Source organism: Monodelphis domestica, chromosome 1 (genome assembly GCF_027887165.1).
Source record: "Monodelphis domestica isolate mMonDom1 chromosome 1, mMonDom1.pri, whole genome shotgun sequence".
NCBI classification, from domain to species: Eukaryota; Metazoa; Chordata; class Mammalia; order Didelphimorphia; family Didelphidae; genus Monodelphis; species Monodelphis domestica.
Window position 1 is genome coordinate 541,999,201 of NC_077227.1, and position 26,208 is coordinate 542,025,408.

Genomic DNA, 26,208 nt, shown 5'->3' on the forward strand with positions numbered 1-26,208 from the left:
GAGATTTTGCCCCTTCAGCCTTCCTTCCTCAGCTATGGATGCTCTCCCAGATTTTTTCTTGTCTTTCTTTCCCCTTGTCCTCCTCTGCTACTAAAGCCTAAATGTTACCTCCCTCTTTAAACTGTTCCACTCACACCTGATTCAAATTTGGGAAAGGATAACATTTTAATGTCATTTAATTCAATTAAGATAATACAAAGGAATCGCTGGCAGGGAAAAGAATGAGAAAGGAAAATGGGGGAAAAGCGGGTTCCTTTTTCTAACTTAACCCCCTTTCCCTCCCTCCTTGATTTTGGGGGGAAATCAGACTTTGGCAGCCTGAGCCGCCTGAGAGATAGTCAGGTTGACTGACCCTGGGTTTGGCCCCTTGGCCACAGTTCAGACCCAGGGCAACAGGAACTGAGGTAAAGTCTGAGAGAGATTCAAAATTATCTTTCTCAGGTTCCTCTTCAGTAGTCTTTTCAATTGGAAAATGTTGGGGAGAAGGATTTCTAGTCACTAGCAGGAAAAAGGTGAGTAATCCTCAACAGAAATTCTTAACCAGTCCTCTATCCTCAGCTTCTCAAAACTGAGAGACCAACTGCTCTTCAGAAGGAACTTTCTGGCTCTTCAAGATTCCAACCTCCTTGGGCCTCTCCCCCAATGAAGAGAAAGATTCAGGCTGGCACTCCTCCTTTAGGGCCATCCTCTGTCACATAATATACTTTAAAAAATGAATCCCAATTCCACGAAAGCCAAATAAACTGGATATATAAGATCAGTCAATGACATGAAAAACTGAACATGTAACTATGCATATATATATATACTATATGTGTATACAAATATGTATATGCATGTACATGTGTTATATATAAAGAACATCCTATATAAGGAGAGGGAAAAGCCTTTACAGGCATGGCATAACTGGCTACACAACTATAACAGAATTAATAATGTGAAAACCAGACATCTTCCAGTTATGGTTGTCTAGAAGCAACAGGAAGGTTTCCTATGTCTGACACTGTTGGGAATGAAATATGTATAAGATTTTTTTCTCGTATCTAAAGTTTAATATTTCTGTCCATTTCTTAATTTTATGGATATTATTCTAAAATGTCTTATATGCTTTGCTAGGAATATTGTGTGGAAAAGTCTTGATAATCAGTTATAAACATTTGTTATGAGCTAATTTTTTCCAGGCTGCAAATCCAGGCTTTGGATCCACTGAGGATCCAAAGAGAGGAAAAATAGTCTCTTCCCTCAATAAGCACACACTCTAATGGGGAAAAACAGCATGCAAAACTATGCACAAATGTGTGTGTGTGTGTGTGCGTGCCTGTGTCTCTGTGTATCTGTGTATATATGTGTGTGCACTCATGGATGTGTGTGTCCATGGTGTGTGTCCATAAGTGTGTCTGAATGTACTCTTATGTATTGTGAATTTTAAAAGTCTCCATCTCGGTCTAGCACCCAAAAATTGTGCACACCCACACTACACGGGCATGTGCTAGTCAATGACAAATCAGAAATAACTAACTGCCCACCTGGGCTGTCCTAAGCCAAGCTAGATTCACCATTGGCATTTGTGAGGCACAGAAAGTGAGGTAGGGAACAGCCTCTGGAATTCGCTGAGTTCCTGTGGAGAGAGCTAGAGGGGAGTTCGTGTTAGAAGCTTGAAGAGAGAGGAGGCCGGCAGACAGCTTCCCTTCAGATCGGTCACGTGAGTCAAGGACTGATTCCTTCCACCTTGGCCCTTTGGGCCTAAAACTCCCTCTGCCTTGGTCAGAGGTTGAGTAGCCCCTTTCCCTTTTCTCTCCTTCTCTCCCTCTCCTTTTCCCTACTCCCAGTGTGATTAAACCTCCATAAACTCCATTCTGACTTGAGTATTTCATTTTAGGAATTTCTTAAGTAAATTCCTTGGCAGCCATTGTTCAATATTATAATAATCTTAAAAGGTGAAATTTTCGCTACAACAGTATGTGCATGTGAACGTGTGTGTATAAATATGAGGCAGTCTCAAAGGGGAAGTGGAGGAATTCAGGGGCACTGGAAAAAGTATTTTGTGAATGGTGAGATAGGAAGTAAATCTTAAAGGAAGCCAAGGAAACCCAGAGTGGGCATAAAGGGAGAGGATGTAATAGTCTGCATGAAGTACAGCAGATATAGCATTATCACTGGATTGTTGAATATGTGGAGGAAGTAGAGTTAAACTGTTGGGAAGGTCTCTGAAAGCCAAACAGAGGATTTTATATTTAATCCTGATGATAAGAGGAAACCACTGATTTTTAGTAAATAATGAGGTAACATGGTCAGGCTTGTGATTTAGGACAATCAGTCTAATAGTTAAGCAAAGGATAGACTGAAATGGAAATAAACTTGAGGCACAGAGACCATCCAGAAAATGAACACAATAAATCAGGTATAAAGTGATGAGAGAATTGGTTGTCTGAGTGAAAAGAAGGGGATGTATATGAAGGATATGAAGATAGAAAAAACATATTTAGTGGGTGACTGAGAGTAAGGAGTCAAGGTGATATCAAAGTAGCAAGAAGGGAAGGCTTTAAGAGGAAGGATAATGAATTTTGTTTAGACGTGTTAAGTTCAAGTTGAAAAGATACTTATTTTGATATGTTCCTTAGGCAGTCAATCTTATAAGACTGAAGGTCAGGAGAGAGGGTAGGACTAAATAAATAATCAGAAAATCTTCTTCATTGGTAAAATGATTGAACTCACAGGAGTTGATGAAAAATCCTTGAGTAAAATAGTATAAAAGGAGTAGTGAATAGGACCTACGAAAGTACCTTGCAAAAGACTCTCAGTTAGGGGAGGTGATCTAGAGAAAGATCTAGAAAAAGAGACTCAGAGGTTGGGAACAGATAGGCAGGAGGAAAACTGGAAGAGAGGTAAATTATAAAAACTTAGAGGAGAAATGATCCAGTAATCATTCCTGTCAGAGATTGCAGAGAATGTATAATATATGGATATCTCTGTATGATGATTGTCATTCATGTAAAATCTACTCACAGATATAATCAGGGCTGAAAGTAATCTCATCAACTGTTTCCTCCAACTCAGTCCTGTTACAGAGAAGTAAATAGAAAATCAGAGGGAAAAAAGTAACCTGCTTGACATCAGATAGTTGGTAAATTACAGTCATATCTTGAAGTGAAATCCTTTTCCTACAAACCCCAGTTTGTTTTCCACTCTTCCACATGATTTTCTATAACTTGGGTTTCCATTAACTTCAAAAATCCTTAAGTCAATAGTATATATAAAGGGTGGGATTAAGGGACTGGAGAATAGTAAAGTATCATAAAAATGAATTCAGTTTTCCAAGGAGTTTTTGAAAAGAAATAAAATACTTAGAGAAATAATGTGAGATTTGTGGATGAAATTTAGGGTATAGGAAGATATATGTGTTTGAAAAGGAAACAAGTAAGATGAACAGCCTAGGTTTAGCCTTTTATAAACAGGTCTTATGTGTAATATCTCCTAAATGTAAGGGAAAAACCAAATTTACAAGGTGTCAAAACAAAATAAGCTCCTTGAGGAAAAGTGTTGATGAAGTCAGCAAGTCAGACTGGAAAATTTCCTAAGGTCTTTGTAAGCTTTGAGATTCTATTATCATGTCACTCTTGCTAACTCAACACAATTAACAAAATGCTGAATAATGAGAGGGCATATACCATATCAATAACAAAACAAGTATGTTGAAGCAAAAAATCATCAGAAGACACTTGTGAAAGAAAGGAGATGTTAAGTTTTCCTTCTCTATCCCAAGTCAAAGAGGAGGACACATATGATTAGTGAAATAGCAGGAACCTTTAAATAGGGCTCTGATCACAGGAGAGAGCTTGGAACAAACTCCATATGAAATAATAACACTTCATTTTACACTGCCTCACACAGGGAGTCTTTCCACATTTGGCAGTATCCAACAAAATACTGATCCAAGTTTCACTGCAAAGCGATGATAGACATTTTCAGTTCTCAAATCTTTTTGCTTAGCTGCCATTTTGTCCCCCCAGTGGCCTCCTCTTTTTGTAAATGGACAAAAGAAATTATTAAGTAGAGTATAGTGAAAAGAGCACCGAATTTGAAATCAAAGGACCTGAGTTGGTATGCTCCTTTTATTACCTGATTCCCATGGGTCTTTGATCAATGTGTTTTCCTTTATGTGTCCTGCTTTCCATTTCTATAAAATTAGAAGATGGAGAAGAATCAATTTCTACATTCTCTAAAGGTAGTTAGGTGGCACAGCTAGTGTATAGAGTACTGGAGCTGGAGTAAAGAAAACCTGAGTTCAAATACGACCTCATACATTTATTAATTGGATGACCTTGGGCAAGTCACTTAACCTGTATCTTCTTCAGTTTCCTCAGTGGTAGAATGATGAATAATAGCACCCATTTCCCAGGGTCATTGTGAAGATAAAATAAAATAATATTTGTAAAGCATTTTTTGTATAGTATCTGGCACAAAGTAGGAACTTATATTTTTCTTCCCTTCCTTTTCATTAAATAGGCACCAAAATACATAGATTTTTCCCCTTATCTCTTTCTTTCCTTCCTTTCCTTCCCTCCTTCCTTCTTTCCTTCTTTCCTTCCTTCCTTCCTCCCTTCTGTGTTCAAAAGAATATGCTTGGAGCTTAGCAAGAAAAATAAAATTAAATAAGATACATAGGCCTTACCCAAATAGTGAGTGTTTATAGTCTAGCTGAGAAATAAAGGATAAATGTAGATAACTATAATACACAATAATACATGATAATTACAGGCTAGCAAAAAAAAAAGGTGTTCTGTGAAAACATATGGTAATTCTCATGATTCTGAGTTGAGTTTACTTGGGGTAGGTAGGAATTAAAAATATGAAGAGGGAAATAACTGACATAGAAATAAGCAAGACATGGTTTTATATATATATATATATATTTTTGTCAAATGATACCTTCTCTAATGGAGGAGGAAAGGGAGATACCTAGGTATTTTAATGCTAAGAAAGAAAGAAAGAAAGAAAGAAAGAAAGAAAGAAAGAAAGAAAGAAAGAAAGAAAGAAAGAAAGAAAGAAAGAAAGAAAGAAAGAAAGAAAGAAAGAAGAGAAGGTAGAAAGGAAGGAAGATAGGAAGGAAGGAAGGAAACGAAGGAAGGAAAGATGGAAGGAACAAAGAGAAAGAAAGAAATAGGGAAACAATTGGAAAATGAACAAAGACAGGAGAGAATTGTTACTTTAGAGGGAAATGATATAGTTTACTTTAATTTGAGTGTTAGAATGTGTGGAATAAAATGATATGATTAGGCTTAAAGAGAAAATTGATTTAAGATAATGGTGGGCCTTGAATGCCAGATAAAGGTGTTTGGAATTTACTCATTAGGAAATAAGGAGTTGATGTTGCTTTTTTTTTTCACAGAAGAATAATATGGAGATCTATGCATAAGAAAGTTTTATTGTCTTTTTTTTTGCAGTAGTATAAGAGATAAACTGAAAGGGTGAGTAGAGGTTGAGTAACTTGTGAGGCTAATAAATAGGCCCCAAGATAATACTAATCACCTCATTTTATGCAAATAAATGCATTCATCAGTGACAAGTACAGAATAAGAATAGGCAACTGTCATGTTTTAACATTAATTAAAATAATTATATTAGTGTCCACTTCTTTGTCACTTTAAGGTTCTCAAAACATTTTCCTCCTAGGGATGCTATGAGCTGGAAAGAACAAATATTAAGATGCGTAAGAAGTATGTTGAAAACCAAGGAAAAGTTCTCTCATTCAATCAACAAGCACTTTTTAAAAGCATATTATCTGCTATATCCTTTGTGCTCCAACACACCCTGAGCACTCCACAGTGCTTTGCTGCGTCGCCCTCTCAGCCATTGAACCTTCTTGTTGGTTTCTTCCACCTGTTCCTCTGAAGCAGTCTTCACATGCTGGGTGAGCAAAGCCCTGGTTCATCAGGGGTCGACGACCTGATGGCTACCCTCACAAGGTTTGGCTGGCCTGTCGAAACTGTGATGGCCAGGCCAACGCTGTGGATTCTGTCTTCAATTGAGGCTCTACCTTTCCAGAAGAAGGTGTATCCAGTGGTGGGTTCTCTGAGTGATCCCTCTTCTGGTAAGCGTGTTTTGCTTAAGGCTGCGATGTCGATGTTATATCGTGAAAGTTCTTTACCAGAGCTGTTCTTCTCTCAGGTCTTGGGGTATTCTCTCTATCAAGTAATGTTCTGATGTTCCATGCTCCTAGTAGGAGTTTCTTTGTGTTTTGTTTTCTTTGGTTTCGACTGCTTAAAGGGATGACCCACCAGCCGCGGTGTGCTGACCGGGTGTTTGTAGGGCAGGCAATGTTTGAGACACCTTTTCTAGTCCCCTCCCTTGATTAGGGTGAGCAGTGCTGTCCTAGAGAGGGCTGCTCAGTCGCCCAGGATGCTGCCGAACGTCCCTGCTGCCCACAGGGCCGAGCGACCACTGGTCCGTGGGCCGCCTACGCGCAGGATCACTACAACTGCCAGTGGTCACCTCCACCTGTTGCATCACCACTCCCCCATTGCTGTAGGTCTTGAAGAGGGTGAACAGGGTTAGGATAGATGAGTGTGCACAAAGATACTTGTGCGTGAAAGAGATTTAAGTGGAAAAGTCGATGTACAGAGACAGTCCCACTCTCTCGGCATTGGAAGCCTGGGTCCAGTGGCACGAAAAGTCGTTACACCTGGAGACTTCCTCAGCTGCATTGGATGGCCGAGAGAGTGGGACTGTCTCTGTACATCGACTTTTCCACTTAAATCTCTTTCACGCACAAGTATCTTTGTGCACACTCATCTATCCTAACCCTGTTCACCCTCTTCAAGACCTACAGCAATGGGGGAGTGGTGATGCAACAGGTGGAGGTGACCACTGGCAGTTGTAGTGATCCTGCGCGTAGGCGGCCCACGGACCAGTGGTCGCTCGGCCCTGTGGGCAGCAGCAACATTCGGCAGCATCCTGGGTGACTGAGCAGCCCTCTCTAGGACAGCACTGCTCACCCTAATCAAGGGAGGGGACTAGAAAAGGTGTCTCAAACATTGCCTGCCCTACAAACACCCGGTCAGCACACTGCGGCTGGCGGGTCACCCCTTTAAGCAGTCGAAACCAAAGAAAACAAAACACAAAGAAACTCCTACTAGGAGCATGGAACATCAGAACATTACTTGATAGAGAGAATACCCCAAGACCTGAGAGAAGAACAGCTCTAATTGGTAAAGAACTGGCACGATACAACATCGACATCGCAGCCTTAAGCGAAACACGCTTACCAGAAGAGGGATCACTCAGAGAACCCACCACTGGATACACCTTCTTCTGGAAAGGTAGAGCCTCAAATGAAGAGAGAATCCATGGTGTTGGCCTGGCCATCAAGACCAGTTTGCTCAAACAGCTGCCAGACTTGCCTGTGGGCATCAGCGAGAGGCTCATGAAGATCCGTTTGCCTCTCAGCAAAGACCGGTATGCCACAATCATCAGTGCATATGCCCTAACACTGACCAGCACAGAGGAGACCATCGAGCAGTTCTACTCTGACCTGAGTGCCGTCCTGCACTCAGTGCCCACCAATGACAAGCTGATACTACTGGGAGACTTTTAACGCCCGCGTTGGCCAGGACCATGAAAGATGGAAAGGAGTGCTCGGCAAACACGGCGTGGGCAAAATGAACAACAATGGCCTACTCAGCAAATGCTCAGAGTTCAAACTCACCATCACGAACACTGTGTTCAGAATGGCGAACAAATATAAAACAACGTGGATGCACCCATGATCAAAACAGTGGCATCTCATTGACTACATCAATGTACGCCGGTAAGACATCCAGGATGTACAGATCACCAGAGCCATGAGAGGAGCTGAATGCTAGACAGACCACCTATTTGTTAGAGCGACTCTTCAAATGTGCATTGCGCCTCGCCATCCAAAACATGCCCAGACAGTTTGTGCATCTTGCAATGTGAGTCGTCTCAGAGCTCCATTTTATCTGCAAACATTCCAGTCCTGTCTGGACGACAAACTGTCTGCCAAGGGACCACTCACTGGAAGCCCAACCAAGAAACTGAACCAGTTCAGAAACACAGTGAAGGAAAAATCAAAGGCCCCAAACAAAGCAACACCAGGACTGGTTCCATGAGAAAAACACTGCTATTGAAGACCTATTGAACAAAAAGAACAAACTTTTATGGAGTGGCAAAATAACCCAATCTCTGCTCCTAAAAAGGACAGATTCAAGTCTCTCCAAGCCACGGTGCAGTGTGAGATCAGGAAAATGCAAGACCAATGGTGGGAAAAAAAGGCAAAAGAAACCCAGTGCTTTGCTGACACAAAAAACTATAAACAATTTTTCGGTGCCCTCAAGACTGTCTATGGGCCATTAAAATCCGCCACCGCCCCCTTGCTTCCTTTGATGGTGACACTCTCATAAAAGATAAAAAAGGCATCAACAACAGGTGGAAAGAACACTTCAGCCAGCTCTTCAACCTACCCTCCTCAGTCGACCAAAGGGCCCTTGATCAGATCCCCCAAAACCGCACCATTGAACAACTTGACATCCCTCCTTCAATAGAGGAAGTCCAAAAAGCCATTAAACAAATGAGTTCAGGCAAGGCACCCGGTAAAGATGGGATCCCAACCGAGGTGTACAAGGCCTTAAATGGAAAGGCACTTCAGGCATTCCATATAGTGCTGACCGGCATATGGGAAGAGGAAGACATGCCCCCAGAACTCAGAGATGCCTCCATCGTAGCCCTATACAAGAACAGGCTCACTAGCAGCCTGTGACAACTACAGAGGCATCTCACTACTCTCCACTGCTGGAAAGATCCTCGCCCATGTTATACTCAATAGACTCCTGTCATCTGTTTCAGAGCAGAACCTGCCTGAATCACAATGAGGCTTCCGACCAGATTGCAGCACCATCAACATGGTCTTCACAGTGAGGCAAATGCAGGAAAAATGCATTGAGCAGAACCTGAGTCTCTACATTGTCTTCATAGACCTGACAAAGGCGTTCAACACAGTGAACAGGGACGCATTGTGGGTGATCCTTAGCAAGCTCGGCTGCCCAGCAAAATTCATCAAACTGATCCAGCTCTTTCATGTCGACATGACAGGGGAAGACCTATCTGGTGGAGAGACTTCTGACCACTTCAATATCTCCAATGGCGTGAAACAAGGCTGTGTCCTTTCTCCAGTGCTATTTAACCTATCCTTCACCCAAGTTTTATGACATGCTGTGATGGATCTAGACCTGGGAGTCTACATCAAATACCGACTGGATGGCTCACTATTCGACCTTCTCCGCCTGACTGCAAAAACAAAGACAACAGAGAGACTCATCCTGGAACCTCTCTTTGCAGATGACTGTGCTCTCATGGCCCACCAAGAAAATCATCTCCAAACATCTCCAAACGTTTTCTACCGCAGCAAAGTTGTTTGGCCTGACTATCAGCCTCAGCAAAACAGAGGTGCTGTTCCAACCCTCACCAGGGAGGCCAACTAGCCAGCCATGCATAACTATTGACGGCACGCAGCTATCTAATGTCAACACTTTCAAGTACCTGGGCAGCACCATCGCCAACGACGGGTCCCTAGAACATGAGATTAATGCCAGGATCCAAAAGGCCAGCCAGGCACTCAGGCGGCTGCGCTGCAAAGTCCTCCAACACAGCAGTGTAAGCACTGCGACGAAGCTCAAAGTGTACAACGCAGCGGTCCTCAGCTCGCTCCTGTACGGTTGTGAGACATGGACACTGTACTGGAAGCACATGAAACAGCTGGAGCAATTCCACCAACGCTCCCTCCGGTCAATCATGAGGATCCGATGGCAGGACCAAATCACCAACCAGGAAGTCCTCGACAGAGCCAACTCCACCAGCATCGAAGTCCTGGTCCTCAAAACCCAGCTACGATGGTCTGGACATGTCATCGGCATGGACCCACAGCGAATAACAAGACAGGTATTCTATGGTGAACTGTCAGCTGGACTCAGGAAACAAGGCCGACCAAAGAAAAGATTCAAGGATCAGCTAAAGTCCAACTTGAAGTGGGCTGGCATGACACCAAAGCAACTAGAACTCGCTGCCTCTGTCAGAAGCAGCTGGCGAACCCACATTAACCATGCCGCCACCACCTTTGAAGATGAGCAACGTCGACGTCGACATCTTGTCGCTGCGCATGAACGCCGACACCAGGCCACAACCGCACCTCCTGTAGCAACTGGCGTCCCAGGCCCCATCTGCCCCAAACTTTGCACCTCAGTCTTTGGACTCTAAAGCCACATGAGGGTACACCGTAGATGAAACTGCACAAAGACAATAGTCATTCTCAGCTTCTGAGAAACTACTACTATCTGCTCTATAGATAATAGTTGTCACTATTATAATTATGATAACAATGATGGTTTTATCAATGGGATATTTTAAATCTCAGAAATGCACACACTTCTGATATGATAGCCTTCTTTTCAAGGTTTTCAGTCTGGAGATTAGAGGTACTCATTTCAATAAAGATCACACCATACCTCCCCTCTCCAGAGGCCTGTTTTTTTCATTTACTCAATTATATCTGATGACCAACTAACTACCTTTTCAACAATATTCCCAAGAACTCGAGACAGTGGCATCATCTTTTTGCTATTTCTCTGAACATTAGTAGCTCAAATCACATTAGAAATTAGTTGACAATTTAAAGGAATTTCTAACGAAAAGGTGGCCCATCACAATGGAAACTCAGAAAATAAAATAGAAATGGAGCATTGTAGAAAAATATCAATAGTAACAAACCTGAAGTCATCAGAGAGGTGGGTTCAAATTCCCTCTCTGACACTTTGTAGCTCTACAACTATGAGCAATCTAATTATTTTTTCTTGACATCGTTCAGTCATGTCCAACTCTTTGTATCTCCACTGACAGTTTTCTTAGAAAAGTCACAGGAGTGGTTCATCATTTACTTCTCCAACTTATTTTATACAGAAGGAAACTGAGGCAAACAGGGTAAAGCAACTTACCCAGTCACACAATGCCTGAGTCTAGATTTGAACTCAGGAAGTTGAGCATTCCAAACATTGATTCTAGTATTTTATCCACTACACTATCCAACTGCTCCAGTCTAAACCTTATTGCCGCCGCTGCTCTGAACACTTTCCTCCCTCTCCAACTTCATTGTAAAACTTAGCCATTTCAACTTTATACTCTCCCCTGCTCTTAGATTCTTTCCCCCCTTGCCCTATTACTGCTCCTCTCTTGTCAATTCTCAACTATAATATCCACAATATCTGCCTCTTTATTTGCTGCTAAACTAAGGCAGAGATAATCTCACAACTATGTTGACTATATATATATATATATATATATATATATATGTATATGAGAAAGGAGACAAAGGTATTAAATTTAACAGATAGATTGAGAAGAATTAGACTTGGAAAAGAGATCATCAAATTGTCTATTATAATGTCATTGGTTGCTTTGGAGAAACTTGTCTTAGTTAAGTGATGGGACAGAAATCTAGATTGCAAAGGGTCACAATCACAAATTAATTTTATTCTACATCACCTGAGCCCTAACTACAGCAAAGAAGTTAGGTATTTCTTCCTCCCTGCTGAATTCTCTATCACCCCAAAGATCTATCTAAATCTTACCATACCTCCTCCCCACCACCTACCTTCTAACAATCTTAATTCATACGTTGATCCCTCTTCTCCATTTCTCTTCATAGCAAAATTCCTTGATATCATCTTCCCTTCCATTCTCTCCCACTTTCTCTCAGTCACTGACAAGGTTTCCTTAACTATTTTATGTGTGTATGTGATCTCATCACTTCCTGTCTTCTCCAGTAAATTGTCTCACATTCTCTCTCTCTATCTCTCCCTCAAATCCTTAATCTTTCTCCATAAATTTGTTCCTCCTTTCCTGCCTTCAAACATCCCCAAGCCTCTATAATTTTTGAAAAAGCCTTCATCAGACCAACCCTACCATCCCTATCATCCTATATCTCACTTCTCTTTCTTATGGAAACCTATTCTCTGCTTCAGTTGTTCCCTGCTCACTCATTCCTCAACCCTTTGCAATCTAGGTTTCTGTCCCATCACTTAACTAAGACAAGTTTCTCCAAAGCAACCAATGACATTATAATAGACAATTTGATGATCTCTTTTTCCAAGTCTAATTCTTCTCAATCTATCTGTTAAATTTAATACCTTTGTCTCCTTCCTCATTTTGAATATTCTTTCCTCCTGCGATGTGGGACATTACTTTCTCCCAAGTCTCCTCCCATCTCTGTGCCCTTTCTCAGTCTTTTCTTTTTTTTTTTCCTTCAATTTCATCACCTACACACCTCCTCGCACCAAGTGTCCCAAGGCTCAAACTTTACTTCTTTTTTCTTGTCTCTTGACTCACTAATTTCTTCAATTCTCATGGATTTATAATCTCTGTATTGATTTTTCCTGTATCTATATAACCAGTTTTAGTCACTCAAATGAAGTCTGTCCCCTAGCATTATTGCCTTTTGAACATTTCAAAAAGGAAGTTCCAGAGAAATCTTAAACTCAAAATATATAAAATAGAACCTCTTATATTTCCCCCTAAACTCTCCCCTCAAACACTGTCCTTAAAGTCTGAGGTCTTAGAATTAGGCCCCCATCTTATATTTAGTGGACAATTGAATTCAGGCAAGCCACCTCAACTTTATTCTTTAGTTTCCTCCTTTATCAAACCAGAAGGGTAATACTTCTACTACTGACTGGTCCACAAGGTTGATTTGAGAAAAGCATTTTGTAAAATATAAATTACTATATAAAGGCATCAACATCACAAGCATTATTATTAATATTAAAATATATTGGTTAACAGATTATTAAGTATGTAACATAAAGAGGTCTTTAGCATTGTTTCAAGGCATATTGGACTTAGAATAAATGCTGAAAGACTACTTATCAAGTGGAAATTAAAAGAACTTCTTAGTTAGAAGCCAAATTAGATTGTCTCTAAGGCCACTTCTAACTCTGAAATTCTGAGGCAAGAGACTTGAAACTGGATGAAAAATCAAAAGCCTCCCACTTATTAGCTACTTGACTCTGGGAAAAATCATTTTCTCTGTCTGCAAAATGAGGGAGGTAATTGTCAGTAATTCAATGTACGTTTCATTTATTTCACTGTTTATATCACATGTCCAATACCCAAGGCTGAGCACATCTTCTCTGGAGAAAAAGCTCAGCTGGTAAAATTCAGATAAATAGCTTTAGGCTGGGAGAAAACAGAGTTGCACCATCATTCCTTAGATTCTGGTGCATATTATAAATGAATGGTTTCTTAGGCAATGTAATACCTGACCTTTCTTGTTTCAAAGTGTGGTTCAAGCTCCATCTTTGCCATCTTCTAGATGGAGCCTTTCCCTTTCCCCCTACTCTGAAATGCTGGTGCTCTCCCACTTTAAAAGTTAGCTAGTATTTATTTAGTGCTTTAAGGTTAACTTCCTGAATATCTACTGGGCTGCCTTGCTCTCCACCTTATATTTATTTGAATTTATTAAAGATAGATATAGACATAAAATATGCATGTATATGCATACATATATACACATATGAAAACAGATTTGGATAGTGTTTACCATTTGTCAGGCTGTATATTAAATGTTTTACAATTAATTCATTTAATCCTCACAACCATTTAGTAATCATAGCACCATGTAAGTTCTATTATTACCCTTCTTTACAGTTGAGGAAACTGAGTCAGGAAGCAGTTAAAAGGTCTTGCCCAGAGTTATATAATTAGTAATTATCTGTGTCCAAATTTGAATTCAGAACTTCCAGACTCCATACTTAATGTTCTACTCTATGCTTTCCTGGATACAATGCTTGAGACTAGAGATTGTTTCCACCTTAATAATAACAGTTATTATTTATATTATACTTTAAAAATTTTAAAGCAATTCATATATGTTAACTTATTTGATCTTTACAACTACCTCAAGAGGTTAGTACTGTTATTATTTGTATTTTAAAGATGAAGAAACTGAGCCTGGGAGAAATTAAATGGCTCACTCAGGGTCATATGGCTAACAAATATTTGACAAGAGGTTTAGATTTCACTCTTTCTGACTGTAAATGCAGCTTTCTATTCACTGGGTCACACAGATGCATCTTATTTGTACTTCCAGAGCTTAGCCATATAATATGAAATGTTTGTTTATTAAAAATGATTGACCTAGAACCAGTTCAGACACACAAGAATACTGCCCCAAACACACACACACACACACACACACACACACCAACACATATACATGCTTATCAAATAAAAAAAGAAAAAAGAGATTCAGCAGTAGAGTCATTCCTCTTCCCATCTCTAGCCAGCATCACGTTCTACACACCAACTACACTGTTCCATCACACCCTTTCCTAGCTACTACACATAGAAAGATCTATGCGGTGATATCCTAAACCCACTACCACTTTGTGACTCCACTAAATATCCAAGCAGAAGTGCCACATCCATTGTTGTCCTCTAAGACTTATGACCCCACGTGAGCCATTATAGGGCTCTCTCCCCTACCCACTTGGAGAAGATATCCTTTATGATGCTAGCCTAACCAATAAATTTGATATAATCAATAAACCTCAAGTTCTTACCCCAAAATTAATCTCTTGAGATAATTGTAATCATAACAATTTTCAGGTTGTCCACTTGAGAATAGCTTTCAGGAAATCAGGGATACCTCCAGTGATGAATTCTGGAGGAGGGTTTGCTGGATTTACTGAAATATTGTTTAATATGTTTTACTTGTTTCGTCATAGTAGATCTATGTTTTCATCAGTTTCAGGAGCTCTCAGTGAGAAAAATCTTCAAACATGGCAGTTCAGCACTTTCTCAGCAATAGTCCTCTTTAGAGAATTGCTCATGGTCCTGAGAGGTAACTTGCCCAAGATGACACAGCTACTATGTGTCAAAGGTAAGATTTAAAGTTAGTCCTTCTTGATTACAAGAAAATAGTTTTTACTGAATCCCCCCATTTCTATTATTAGAAATAATGATTGAACTTATGGTTTCATGGGTCCAGAGAACTCACAGATGAGGCAATTCAAATCTGACACAGCAAATCATCACTTTTTCTTGCCTATATAACTGAGAGGCTATGTGTTAGGGTCAGACAGTTATGTCTCAGATGTGGGACTTGAATGCTAAAGATAGCACTCTGTTCCCTATGCCAAACTTTCTCAGACTTGTTATTAAATAATAATTATTATATTATTATTGTTATAACAATCATTTTATTATTATTAATCACCTTTAGATTTATAAAGAAAAATAATTTGTAGCAAGTAAATGCAACTGTTCTTAGAAAACAGATATAGAGTGATTAATTGATTTGCCTCTAATCATCCACAGCGTCCTAAGATTTTTAGCTAAAAGTAATCTTAGACATCTGGCATATCAAGGATTCCAAACTATGTTTTTGATCCAGTATTCACTCTACTGCGCACTATTGAAAGGTTCAGAACATGATCAGAAACGAACTTGCAAAAATTTCTTTGCTTTTACAGATCTTAAAATGTTTTCAGATTTAACAGTATGCTAACATAAACTTGCTTCATCATATCTTCTCCCATGTCTGTCCCATAACTGTACTGAGGTGTCCAGTAATTGACATCCACTGGAAAGAAGATTAGGAAATTAATGGCTTGATTGATTGTGTGATGCTTGAGAGGTCACAGCTTGGAAATGTCATAAAGGTCAGACTTGGATTTCTCTCATCTCAACCTAAACCTCCAAAGACTGCTTCTGTTTAAAAAAATAAATACCCACCTAACATATTTAGCAAGTAATTCAATTTGGGTATAATGTGCATTCTGATTGTATGGATCTTTCCCTACTGGGAAAGGTGAAGCAGCTTCCATCTGTCTGTATCAGATTGTAGCTTGCTGAGGAGAGGAAGGAAATGACTAGTAATTATGCCTCATAAATCTAGAGTTAGCCATATTCACAAATATTTCATTTTTTATGTTCTCTGAAAAATTTTCCTTTGAGAATATGGGACTTAAAAGAGACATTAATGTCATTTCAACCTCCCCCCCCCCAAAGGCCTGCATTGTGCCCCATTATTCTGCCAAAATTACTGAATTTCCAAATAGCTAAAAGTTTACTGAAATTAGACAATGTGTCATTTTGGTTTGAAAAGGTTGTTTGAATTACAGCTTTTCTAATAATATCAATAACATTTTTGTAACACTTTAAGGTTTTGAAATATGATCTTGGTCCTCACACATTCTTGTGCTATTTTGAGCTAAAAGTAATCTTAGACATCTGGCATATCAAGGATTCCAGTATTATTATTAGTGTGCTATTATTATCCTTATTTTACAGATAAATAAATTGAGGTTGTGATATTAAGTATCTTGTGCAGGGACACAGAGATAATAAGTATCCAAGTCAAGATTTGAACTCAAGCTTTTCACAGTCTGGGTCTTATTTTATCCACTGAGTTGCTTTAATTTGCTTCACCCATCCTTGGCTCTCAGGATATGAACTCAAGACCAAGGGGAGCTATTCCTGCTTAGCTATAACTGGAGACCCAGGACAGCCATGCTTCCTATTTTCATTTCTATCCTCCTTCCTCCATCCCTTGTAAGCTGCCATTTTTGATGTTTTTCTTTTCTTTTTCTTTTTTTTTCCTGTTTAGAACATAAGCTCATTGAGGGTAAGAATATCATTTTGTTATTTTTGGTATTCTTATCCTCACTCTCACAATATATCCAGCATATAGAAAGTACTTGATAAATGCCTCTTAACTTATAATTGTTATTTCAGATAATTCATTTCTCCTGAGCTTTAAAGGTCTTTTAAAGGAGTTCAAAGCTACCACCCACAATTTGAAAACCCTGGTTATAAAAACCAGAAAAGGAATATTTTTATCTCCAAACTCCTGGTCCTAAAAGGTCCATTTTAATATGATGACATAAGCTTGACTTCCTAACTTTTGCCCAAATGTAAGTTAATTATATTATATATTTATTTGAATGTCACTATTGTGTCACTATTTATAAATGTCACTATTTATTTGAATGACACTGGTCACTATTGAAATGACTGTGTATTACTTTTAATAGACTCTCTATTTGCTGTTGTATTTTTCCCAGTAGAATGACAACTCTTTAAGTGCAGGTGGTTTTGTGCTTTTGTGTGTGTGTGTATTTTTATCTCCAGTACTTACAATAGGACCCAGCACACAGTAGGTGCTTAGCTTACATTCACTAAATTTAAATAAATGGTCTTATATTTGAATATAAATTCTGAGGGCAAAGATTAAGTGTTATATTTCACTCTACCCTCCCCCTCCAAACAGTGTCTGATACTGAGCCTTCTTTTTCTGCAAACATTAGCAGAAGTGTGCTCAATAAATGTGTGTTGATTGATTTGTAGATTTGTGTCCATATGGTTGATCATATTGACCATTTGCAGGCTGATTGCCAAATAGTCAATCCTGTCTAATTGTTAAGACGACCAAAATAACTGAATTGCAGTCGTTCCAGTCATTCGTTGTCTTAATTGGCAATCGTCAACAACTGTCAACTGACAACCATGATGACAATAGAAGGCCAAACCAGCCATCATTTTAGTCAATTTGGTGTACCGTATGGCCTGACTACCTAATGATCAGAAAAGCATAGTTGTATCATCTCTGATCACAGACGGGCAGTTATCTAACATTATAACTCTCTCTCAGAGGTAACTTCATTTCCACAAATGGAGCTACTTCTCCTGCCCCCATGGTAGTTATTTGGGAGGCAGAATGGTATTGTGGTTAGAGTGCAAGCCTAGGAGCCAGGAAGTCCTGACTTCAAATTCTGCCTCTGATGTCTACTCTCTCTGTTATCATGCTAAGCTGCTTAACCTTTAAATGTCCCCAAGCACTAGAATGCATACAAGTTTCCAGTCTGCATGAGCAGACAGAGTTCATAAACTGCCAGATGCCTGTACCATAGGACCAAAAATCTGGGTGAAAAAAAAATTAAATCATAAGCACTTATAGTTTGCATTTCTGTCCAGTCTTACCTCTAATTTTTATTCTCTTGCTCCTTCTCAAACAGACACAGTCACTATTTATTGTTTCATTAATATCAATAAGAAAAAGATTAGTTCTCCACTTAAGACCTCTTCCATCATCCAGTCATGGAACAGAAATGGTCAAGGGCTCTAAAAGGTCCTACCATGGTGGAAAGACTTTAGGAATGGGCCCAGCTGTCTTTCATGCAAGCACTCATTACCACATCGTCCCCCTTGCAAAATGAGAGGGACACTATGAAGCTGATGAATATTTCAGGCACAGCAACTTTAACTACCAAGTAATAGAGGGATTATGCTTCTCTAAGTGCACAGAGCCTGGCCCAGATGCGTTCCCTTGCCCAGAGGGAAAAGGGAAGGGCCAACATGAATGTTCAGCCCAGGGTGTGCCAGCACACATGTGCACATATGGCCTATATTCTGTGTATGCCCGTTGTTGTGATCTGCATGAATGGAGAAACTACCCATATCGACTAATACCAAAGTCCTTGAAGTATGGAGGCAATCACAGACTAATAGAAACATCAAAACATTTTCATCTATTTTATCTCATTTGATTTTTCAGAGTAAACCGGTGGTAAAATTGACAGAGATGGTTTTTTTTATCCCCATTTTACAGATAAGAAAATTCTCAAAGTCCAATAAGAACTGTCTGGCCTTTAATTGGTAGGAAAAGAGCTGCACTGATGTAATCAGATACATAGCTCCAGGCTAAATCTATTCACAGCTTTATTGTCATTTACTGCCCCTGTTTGGGAGCTTCTATATCCAATTGTGTCTATACCCCAAACCCAGGAAATACATAGTACTTGCATAAAACACCATAATCCCCCTGGGGATAAGCAGCTGGCTAAACGCCCAAATACAGACAGGAGGAATTCGAATTCCCCAGCGTCCCAATACCATTTCCAAGAGTGTCCCATAACCTCAATTCCTAGATTCTCTATCTGCCTAGTACCATAAACCAGTTATTCAATCATATGAACCTGTTCATTCTGTCCTCAACTCTTAAGTGCTTTCACTACTACATTACAAAAGAGAAATCTTGATTCACTCAACCCACACACCCTCTCACCTCAATTGCTCCTGATGGACCCAGAGCAGTGACACCAACTAAGACTTTCTCCAATGAAGTCTCAGTTTTGCTATTCTGCCTCCTTGTTCTAGTGTTCTTCCTCCTCACAGTGCTTTCAGAAACTGATGAAAGGAGATTAAGTGACTTGGAAAAGATCATACACAGAGATTCAGTACCAGATCTCATGTCTCTAGAGTCAGCAGCATGCCACTATCATCATCATCATATTATTATTATTATTATTATCATTTTTGTTAATTTTATCATTATTATTATCATATCAAGCAACAAAATATAGCTTCTTCTTTACCCAAATAAATTAATTGATGATGCAAACAAATACATGTTGTCCAGGTCCTTAAACTTCAGGCAGATTTGTTTGACACCATGATAGTATTCCAAGGATAACATCTCTATTTCTGACTCACAAGATGCAGATAGGTAACAAAAAATTGACTATAGCCAGAAAGTCACTTATCCTGAATTCTCAAGAATTGGCTGGACTAGGGGGGGAGGGTAATTATGAAAATGGACCCACGTTTTTAAAAAAGAGAATAAGGTCATATATGCCATCAGTGTTCATATTACTATGGTTATATGATATCCTGGATTTTTTCAGGCTCATTTTTTAACCCTTACCTTCAATATTGGAATCAATACTGTGTATTGGTACCAAGGCAGAAGAGTGGTAAGGGCTAGGCAATGGGGGTTAAGTGACTTGCCCAGGGTCACACAGCTATGAAGTATTTGAGGTCAAATCTGAACCTAGGACCTGCCCTCTCTAGGCCTGGCTCTCAGTCCACCGAGTCACCCAGCTGCCCCCTTTCAGGCTCATTCTAACCTATCCATTCTTCTTTTTAAGCCCTTACCTTCCACCCTAGAATCAATACTAACTACTTGTCCCAAGGCAGAATAGTTGTAAGGGCTAGCTAATCAGTGACTTGTCAAGGGTCACACAGCTAAGAAGTATCTCAGACTAGATGAGGATTTAAGTTTTGTCTTGAGTAAGGATGGAGTTTTTTATTTAGCTTGCCTAAAGCAAGAATATGATTAAGCCTGAGTCAAGGCTTATTAAAAACTACTGACTTGCCCTTTGGTTCTGCCAACCTAATTCTAGACCATTGATAATTTCTGGTCTTCAACAACTCTCCAAGAATTTTAGGAATTCATATTCATATTTAGGTCTTAGAGTGTTCTTAAAATTCATTTACTCTAACTTGTGTTTTCAGAAATGAAAAATCTTGAGAGTGAGATAATAGAGCTGAGATTTTTACGTCTCTGCTTCAGAGGAAGGACTAAATTTATCATGGAATTAACTTTATTGAGTTTTATAGCTAAGTCAACCCAATTCTAAGTCAGTAACTGAAGTCCTTGACCCTACAAAGGATATGAAATTCATACACAATGGATAAAAGGGATGGATTTTCTATGAGTATTAACCTACAAGGTTGATGATCCTATCCAAAAGCACCTTGGAACTGAGGTCAAAGGAATGATCTTCTATCCTAACTCTGACAATGACTAGTTTTGTGAATATATTAGTGTCTATCAATTGTAAGTCAGTCAACAAGAATTTATTAAATATTTTTTCTGTACCAAAGTATTCAAAATCAGTTAATCATGGAGCTTATATTGTAATGGAGGAGAGCACATATAAATAACCAAATAAATACAAGACAAATACAGTGTAGATAGAAAGTAATCTGAGAAAGGATAGAATAGGAAAGAGGAAGGAAAGAGCACCTGCAGAAGATGGGACTTGACCTGAGCCTTGAAGGAAGCCAGAGAAACCAAGAAGAAAAAGTGAGTGTTCAAAGAGTCCAGGAATGGGAATCATTCAAAAGGCAATGGCTCATATATGAAGTGCAAATAGAGGGACTGAACATAAGCCAGAGTGGCTGAATCTTGAAGTACAAAAAGTCATGTCAGAAGACTGGAAATGTAGGAAGGGGTCAGGCTTTGGAGAACTTTAAATGTCAAACAGGGGAGCTTATTTTTGCTCCAAGGAGTAATTGACAGCCACTGGAGAGCGCTGAACAAGGAGTATAACATGGTCAATCCATTTTCTGAAAAATCACTAAGGCAGCTTAGAGGAGGATGAATTGCGGCACTCTTCACAGTTACTATATGTATGCTTAAGGATGTGTTGCTTTGCTTCTCTGGGTCTCAGTATCATCACCTTTAAAAAGTGAATAAATTTTGTACAACCTTCATTATAGTCCTCTTGTGAGGAAGATGTTTTGTTTGCTATGAATTTTACAAGGCTCAACAAACACAAACTTTTAAATATCAAAAGAGGGCGGGGGAGGGGGCACGCTTGGGGCTTGCCTGAGAGGAACCTATGTGGCCACGGTCTGCCTCCATCCAGCCCAGCATCCAGCCCAGCATCCAGGTCAAGCCTTCAGCTCCCGTGTGTTCTCGCTCCCATCCCGCACCATAGATATACAGCTCACCAAGGATGGCAATGTGCTGTTACACTAGATGCAAATTCAACAAGCAATAGCCTCCTTGATAGCCAAAGTAGCTTCAGCCTGGGATGACATTACTAGTGATGGCACTACTTCAAATGTTCTCATCATTGGAGAGTTGCTGAAACAGTCTTATGTCTACATCGCTGAATAATAAGCCTGGATAATAACAGAAGAGTTTGAAGCTGCCAAGACGAAGGAACTTGAAGTCTTGGAACAAGTCAAAATCAGCAAGGAAATGGAGAAATTCTCATAGATGTGGCCTGAATATTCCTGCACACAAAAGGCAATGCTAACCTGGCTGATATGATGACTGAGGCAGTAGTAGACTCAATTTTTACTGTCAGAAAATCTAGTGGAACTATTGATCTTTTCATGGTAGAGATCATGGAAATGAAGCATAAATCAGAAACTAAAACATTGTTGATTAGAGGACTAGTTTTGTACCATGCTCCCCAACACCCTGATATGAAGAAAAGAGTAGAAGATGCTTATATCCTTACATGCAATGTGCCATTAGAATATGGAAAAAAAAAAACAACTAGTGAATTCTGGATTTTTTTACAGGAGTGCAGAGGAGAGTGAGAATCTAATAAAAGCAGAAAGGAAATTCATTGAAGATAGAGTAAAGAAAATAGTAGAACTGAAAAGAAAAGTGTCCAGTGATTCAGACAAAGGATTTGTTGTTATTAATCAAAAGGGAATGGCTTTTGCAAAAGAAGGTATAGTACCACTCCGCAGAACATAAAGAAGAAATATGGAAAGATTGACTTTTGCATATGGTGGAATGGCAGTGAATTCTCTTGACAAGTTAAATTCTGACAGTTTAGGACATACAGGCCTGGTCTATGAATATACCCTGGGAGAAGAAAAATTCACCTTTATTGAGAAATATGGCAACCCTCGATCTGTCCCATTGTTGATCAAAGGACCAAATAATTACACACTTACACAGATCAAGGATGCAGTAAGAGAGGGTCTGCATGCTGTCAAGAATGCTATTGAAGATGGCTGTGTAGTTTCTGGTGTGGGTGCAGTGGAAGTGACCATAGCTGAAGCTCTCATTAAACATAAGCCCAATGTCAAGGTAAGGGCCTGTCTTGAAGTCCAAGTTTTTGCTGATACTTTGCTCATTATTCCCAAGGTTCTTGCTTCAGAACTCTGGTTTTGACCTTCAGGAAACATTAGTTAAGGTACAGGCTGAACATGAAGAATCAGGACAAAATTTTGGCGTTGATTTGAAGACAGGTGAGCCCATTATTGGCATTTGGGATAACCATTATGTCAAGAAGCAGCTCCTTCACTCCTGCAGTGTAATTGCCACCAATAATCTCCTGGGTCTTTAGATCATGTGTGCTGGAATATCATCTCTGAAAGGTTGAATTTGATCCCAGGTTTCTATTGGGATTATGAAAGTCCCACAGGAAAAACCTCAAAGTATATGTCTGGTGGTGGCCCTGATTCCTAGCCATCAAATGACATTCCAAAGAATAATTGTTTTTCTTAATGTAGCAGTAAACATGGCCTCTGTAACCAAAATTATTATCCCCCATTCAAAAGTGTACTAAAATGATTACAATATTCATTATTTTAATTGCACTAAAGCCTCCAATTAAAGCTGCAATCCTTTTTACCCCCAAATGAATAAATATCAAAAGAAAAGAAAAAATTATACTACATACCAATCATTTATTTTGTCTCACAAAAATAAGTAAATGATCTTTACCAAAGTCATATAACTTATCCTATTTGTTTTAACACTTTCCTTGGGCCCCTCATTTCCTGTATACTTTCTAGATTTTGTTACTGATATTGTTACTATTATCTACAAAGCTGTAATCAGGATGTGTATAGTGGGATACATATATTATATGCATCTATATACATAATATTTAAGCACATGTGAATTTATAAATCCACACAATTAAACACATATAAACTATATGTGTGTATGTGTATGGAATGGGTGTAGATAGGGGGTGGGGTTATATAAATGAGATAGTTTCACAGAAAACTGGAAAGACTTCTATGAACTGATCCAGAGTGAAGATAAGGACAATGATCAACTCTAGTTCCAAGTGACTAAGGATGAATCTATCTGGGTTCTGAAAATGAGGTGATATATCCAGGGTTTTTCGTCATCAGCATTTTCATAGCTAACATTGATACAGGTACTTCAAGGTTTACATTTGTTATCTCATTTATTCCTCAGAACAACCCTGTAAGTCTGAATGGGTCATATTTATTTTGTACATCCAATGAAAGAATTTTATTTTGCTGGACTGTGCATATTTGTTAGAAGAATTTTATTTTTTCTTTTTACACTGTTGAAAGAGAGAAAACTGAGAGTTTATTGAAAAAAAAATAAAATTCAACTCAAAAAAGAAGATCAGTTTTCTGCCACCATCGGGATGTATGACTGAAATGACAAATCTAGTACCAATTTTATGAGGGCAAATCCTATTGGTGTAGACACATAGTCCTGGAATATTTCTGGTAGAAGTTGATCTTCATTCTCAACTTGAAGATAGTACCTAAAACAAGGGACCATATTTATTAATGTTAGTTTCCTTCCCCACACCACTTTTGCACACTGAGCAAAATGAATGCCATGACAAATGCCAACTTCAGCTGCCTCAAAAAAGTTACAGATGCCCAAGGAGTTATCTATGTGATACCTATATAGTCAGATCTTTGGAATAGAGATTCCTGGTCTGACAGTATTTGAGAGTTTATAGAAATAGCATTTATATCAGGAAAAATATAAGACAACAATAACAAGGAATCCAAATGATATTTAATAGTATCAGTCTGGCATAAGGGCAGCCAAGACTCAAACTTTTCAGGCAGATAATACATTCCAATGTGAGTCCAATGTTCTTTATGTTCCATTCTGAAAGAAGAAGCATAGGAAGAAAGAAGAACCTCTCCTATCATAATGTCCACTGTTTCTATTTTGTTTTGTTCTTAGATCAATGGCTATGCCTATCCTGGACAAAGCAGGAGAATTATCCTTCTTCTGGTCAACACAACAGACAAACAAAAATTGATTTGAAACATAACAGTGAAAGAAAAAGTCAGCTCTTGACCTTGTTGGGATGTCAAGAGTTAATAAGAATAAAAACTTTTTCTCCCTTTCCTCTTTCCATAGTAAGATGTTTTTGTTCTATCTGATTGTGGGATGGAGTAAGTTGACTCATCCTCTACAAAAATTTTTTGGTCCAATGTGCCTTAGTGATATTGGAATAGGACTTTGTGCATTTTAAAATGGCTCTGAACCCTGGGAGGCTACATCTCCCAGGACCCTCTACCCAACTTCCTCAGACACATCCTTCTTCCTTTGTGGGAGGTATCTGAGAAGATATAAAAAGAAGGGAGAAAGGTGAGTTTTGGCACCTTTTATAGAGAAGAGCCTTTCTCCAGGCATACCTGCATGAGATCTAATTTTCTTTAACATTCCAGACCTTTATTTTCTGAGCAAAAATAAAAGAACCTATCTAAAGATCCATGAAGTCTGGCTCAATTTTAATTTAAATCCCTAACATAATTATAAACTAAAAGGAAAAGCCTGCTCAATTTCCCTATTGGGGTTACCAGATCAGGGAGGGGTACTCTGGCTATCTTCCCTTTCTTTCCTTCCTTTTCCCCTCCATTCTCTCTTTAAGCAACTTCTACAGAGGAAAGTTAGGTAAAGACTGATAGATTCCCCCATATATAGGATATAGTTAGCCTAGATAATCTCAAAGATGTTCTGGGTTTCTACATATACATAGACTGAACCAGAATATGTGACACTACACTAAAACCAATTCTCCTGCCTTTTACTTTTTTCTGCTTCCTTCTCATGAATGTATAAAGATGTAAGAAGGCAGGATAATGTGCACCAAAAAGCAATAGAGCTAAGGAAGTGAGTTTGAAGAATCTCATCCCAGGACTTTACTTAAATCAAGGAAGAAAAATAGGGGAATTAATATTTATACCAGCAAAGCTGAGAAAGTTTACCTAGTCATAAATAGGAGAGCAAAAATGAAAATGGTGGGAAAACAAAGTAAAGATGATTGACTGAAGGCTTAGCTACTCTGCCATCTTGGGTTCAATCCAAAGAAGTATTTCCTGTATATCATATATTGAGGACACAAAGACAATTGTAAACCAATCCTTGACCTTAAAGAACTTATATTCTAGAAAGTGTGATTACAATTGCTGTTATCTGTTCCCACCTCAACCCTCACCTCTTCTTTCTTTTATAGCAAAATTTTAACCTAGCCATTCTTTTTTCTTGGATATTCCAAAATGTCTCCTAATTACTTTAGATGATGTTCTGGTATAATAGCAATCCTCTATGAAGATTAAAGTCATTTTGCAACCATTAAATATTGTGCATCCATGCTATGATACCCTTCCCAAGATAACCTCATAACTTCTAATATCATCATCCCTGCTGCTAACTCAAGCCTTACTTTACATCTCTTTCCTCCAGCTTCATCCCTCTTCTTATTGGAGGGCTGCAAGATGAAGAGTACCAAACGTGTCCTATACATTACAACTCACTCTACTGTGCATGTGCTCCTTTCTGTGCTTTCAGGTCCATGGAACAACAAAATGCTTTAA

General features: G+C 39.0%; 1 pseudogene; it reads left to right on the plus strand.

Annotated features, from left to right (window-relative positions):
- The first annotated feature begins 20,881 nt into the window (after positions 1 to 20,881).
- LOC100032205 (T-complex protein 1 subunit zeta-like) lies at positions 20,882 to 22,979 on the plus strand (annotated as a pseudogene).
- Positions 22,980 to 26,208: the final 3,229 nt, after the last annotated feature.